Source organism: Felis catus, chromosome B2, assembly GCF_018350175.1.
Source record: "Felis catus isolate Fca126 chromosome B2, F.catus_Fca126_mat1.0, whole genome shotgun sequence".
In the NCBI taxonomy this organism is placed as follows: Eukaryota; Metazoa; Chordata; class Mammalia; order Carnivora; family Felidae; genus Felis; species Felis catus.
The window spans coordinates 51,113,040-51,117,089 of NC_058372.1; the positions used below are offsets into that span (position 1 = coordinate 51,113,040).

At 40.6% G+C, this 4,050-nt stretch overlaps 1 pseudogene; it reads left to right on the forward strand.

Moving 5' to 3' along the window:
* Window positions 1-2,276: 2,276 nt before the first annotated feature.
* LOC101087064 lies at window positions 2,277-3,060 on the forward strand (annotated as a pseudogene).
* The last annotated feature ends 990 nt before the right edge of the window (window positions 3,061-4,050 follow it).

A 4,050-nucleotide genomic window follows, 5' to 3' on the forward strand; every position in this document is an offset into this window, starting at 1 on the left:
CAGGAGCCTGGGTACATCTTGAGGTCTCTCTATGACTGAGAACAGCCTTCTGCACTTGTCTGAGTCAGTGTGAAGGTCCCAGGGCGTGGCCTGAACAATCTGGCTTCCTGAGGCTAATGGTCATCTCTCTTGACTAGCGCACTGGACTAGCCCACTGTCAGAGGGGCTCATTCTATTCAGATGTCAGTGATACTGATGAGTGAGGCATCCACAGACTACTTCTGAGTGTCAGAGAAAGTATTCAGAACATTGCACAGCTCATGTAAGAGAGACTACTTTATGATTTACTATTTAAAAAAATTATATAATGTCATCTGCACTCAACATGCTATGTAAGTGACACATGATTCTCATTTGATTGGTTATTTTAGGTGAAAGCTTCATTAGAAATAGTGGTTGCTTTCATGTTTCATTAATCTTAAGACAGAGGACTTTTAGGCAAGGGGTAATGATCTTTCAGAATAAGTTTCTCCTATATAGGCTTTCATTTATTATCTTGAAAGTCCAACAAGGTCCACTTGTTTGGACTTGAAGTAATGTCATTTGACATTGGAATTGCTACCCCTTAGAATAAGATTATACTGATCACAGTAAAATGTGACTCCCATCTCATAGTTTTCTCTCTACCTTGTAAACCTGAAAATTGGAATAGGAACAAGAGTTGACGGTTTTTAGGAAGCAAATTGTTGTTAGTGCCTAACAACTCATTTGCAACAATTCATTCTAGCAGAAAATGTCAGGTGTGTGTTGGCCATCCTGTCACTGGAGCCAGCGATGATTTATTTGCTCCTTGACAATGGAAAAATGAGGGATTTAGAAGGTCAGGGACAACATATTGATGTGGATTTTGTAGGGTAGGGTTACTCCACACTCCAGCAGTAGTATTGGAGTCCTGTGGCTTTGCTGAAACCTTCTAGCGCTTTTCGCTAACCCCCGTAAGTGGGTTTTTCATCTGATCTTGGCTTCTACTTTACAGTAAAAAACAAACAAACAAACAAACAAACAAACAAACAAAACCCCACAAACCATAATGTGGCTAATACAATGTTCATGATTAGGTTGCATAAGGTGATGCCGTGATATGATCTCTGAGATTACCTTTGAAATGTTTGAAGTGTCATTTTGTTCTTACCTTTTTCAGAGGAGTGTTGGCCCTTTAGGCTAGGGATTTCTTGCCCCCCCCCCTTTTTTTTAAATCCTTTTGTTTTTCAGTGCTCCTTATCATCTTGGCCTTGGCTATGTGGTTATTTCAAGGCCACTGTCATCCAAATGCTACTCAGTGAAGTGATGCAGCCTCTTAGTGTTGGATTCCAGGCCCAAAGCCCTCCGAGAGGACAGGGAGGGGGTGCAGAGTAGGCCAGAGAAGCTACAAGAGAGAGAAGAGGACCATGTTCTGAAATGCCATCCCATTAAAACTGTCCATGTGAAGGATAAATTCCAGCAAATATACCTTTTGATGCTTTGCTGAACTTCTAAGATCTGAAGGCAAGCTCTAAGGGCAAAAATCTTAAACATAAAAAAACCAGAAACACATAGAAGTAGGGCTAACCCTGAGACTCTCCCAGCTCCCCATACAGCCAAGATACCCGGAGACGTCACATTCTCAGTGAAATGAAGGGGTAGGCTGGGAAAAAAAATCTGCCTGCTAGCAAAAGTCACCACCAAAACAAAAACAAAAGCAAAAGCAAAAAACACAAACAAACAAAAAAAAACTGTTGGTGGGGGAAAAAAAGACAATAACAATTTCTTCTCTAAAGACCTCTAGTCAGAGGCCTGCCTTTTAGAAGATCTGGGATTCCAATCCACACTACCCACTTAGTCAGGGACACCCCAATCCTAGAAATGAAGTGACCCCAGGTTAGTGGCAGCCCTGGCACACCCTCTCTGGAGAGAATTACCCTCAGTCAAGTTCCCACAAGTTCCCACAGGTTATCAAAACCTAAGCTTATAATAAAAAGATTACTAGGTGCTTTAAGAAACCATATATACCAGGGGCGCCTGGGTGGCGCAGTCGGTTAAGCGTCCGACTTCAGCCAGGTCACGATCTCGCGGTCTGTGAGTTCGAGCCCTGCGTCGGGCTCTGGGCTGATGGCTCAGAGCCTGGAGCCTGTTTCCGATTCTGTGTCTCCCTCTCTCTCTGCCCCTCCCCTGTTCATGCTCTGTCTCTCTCTGTCCCAAAAATAAATAAACGTTGAAAAAAAAAATTAAAAAAAAAAAAAAAAGAAACCATATATACCATGAGTGAGACTCACCAGAACCACAAAACAAAACAAAACCAAGAAAAACAAACACCAGTTCAAGACCCTGGTAAGATCTCAGATATTAACAATTTCACGCCAAGCTCTGCCGGGATTCCCAGTGCTGTGAGCAAGCTCTGTGGTGTTCACAGCCTCTGTCATGGTTCGTTCGCTAAACTGTATCGTCGCTGTGTCCCAGAACATGGGCATCGGCAAGAATGGGGACCTGCCCTGGCCGCCGCTCAGGAATGAATTCAAGTATTTCCAAAGAATGACCACAACCTCATCAGTAGAAGGTAAACAGAATTTGGTGATTATGGGTAGGAAGACATGGTTCTCTATTCCCAAGAAGAATCAACCTTTAAAGGACAGAATTAATATAGTTCTTAGTAGAGAACCTCCAGGAACCTCCACAAGGAACTCATTTTCTTGCTAAAAGTCTGGATGATGCCTTAAAACTTATTGAGCAACCAGAATTAGCACATAAACTGGACATGGTTTGGGTAATGGGAGGTAGTTCTGTTTATAAGGAAGCCATGAACAGGCCAGGGCATCTTAGGCTACTTGTGACAAGGATTATGCAGGAATTTGAAAGTGACACATTTTTTCCAGAAGTTGATTTGGAGAAATACAAACTTCTCCCAGAATACCCAGGTGTTCTTTCTGATATCCAGGAGGAGAAAGGCATTAAGTACAAATTTGAAGTATAGGAGAAGAACAATTAATGTGAAGGTGTTTTCTGGTTTATTTCAAGTTAGTTGTTCCCCCTCCCCTCCAATTCTATATTTTTTTAATATTAGAAAAAAAGACTTTTGTGACTTTAGGTCAATGGGTAATCATTTATTTAAAAAAATGTTTTTTTAACATTTATTTATTTTTGAGAGACAGAGAGAGACAGAGCATGAGTAGGGGAGGGCAGAGAGAGAGGGAGACACAGAATTTGAGCAGGCTCCAGGCTCTGAGCTGTCAGCACAGAGCCCGATGCGGGGCTCGAACTTAGGAACCATGAGATCATGACCTGAGCCGAAGTTGGATGCTCAACAGACTGAGCCACCCAGGCGCCCCAATGGGTAATTATTTCTAAGCAATGAGATTTTGTAAATTAATCCTAATTAGACTATAGTTAAGATTAGTTTTAACTAGACCATATCAGATAACCATTTGTGAAACCTTTTTTGCTATAGCTGTATGATGCCCATCAAGGACCAGCACCTGCCTACAGTAGCATATCTTTCAAAAACCCAAGTGAAAAAATTCCCTGAGAGTATGAGTTGAAACCAGGACCTATAGAGATAGAACTAGACAGACTTGTCCAAAGATCAGACATGGATTATAAACAGAAGAGATAGAACTCAGATATTAAAAGAAAATTAAATAAAAATAGGGACTTTGAATTCTCTATGCATTTCACTCTTCTCAAAAAAGGTTCTGTTCATTCAGGCAATCATTAAGTTGAGGGAACTCTGGTATATTCCACTGGGATAGTAAAGAGGCAGGTAGGACACTGCCTTTTTGAAGGTTAAAAGAAAAGGTCTGAGACCTCTAAAAACTCTGTCTCTGATCTTCTGTGAGATTCCATGGATGTTACAATGATAGAAGAATAAATTGTTCTCTACAAAAAAAAGTCACTTAAAACAAGCATATGGCTAAAATTAGAAACTGAAAAGGTAATGAACTGAAACTAGATAATGCTAGAAACCAAAATTATGAAGTTGGAAACAAAATTAAACTTCACTGAATTAAAAAGTGAAAATTAAAACATGTTTTCCTATCATGTTAGCAAAGATTTCGATTATTTAGTAACCAAAGAAAG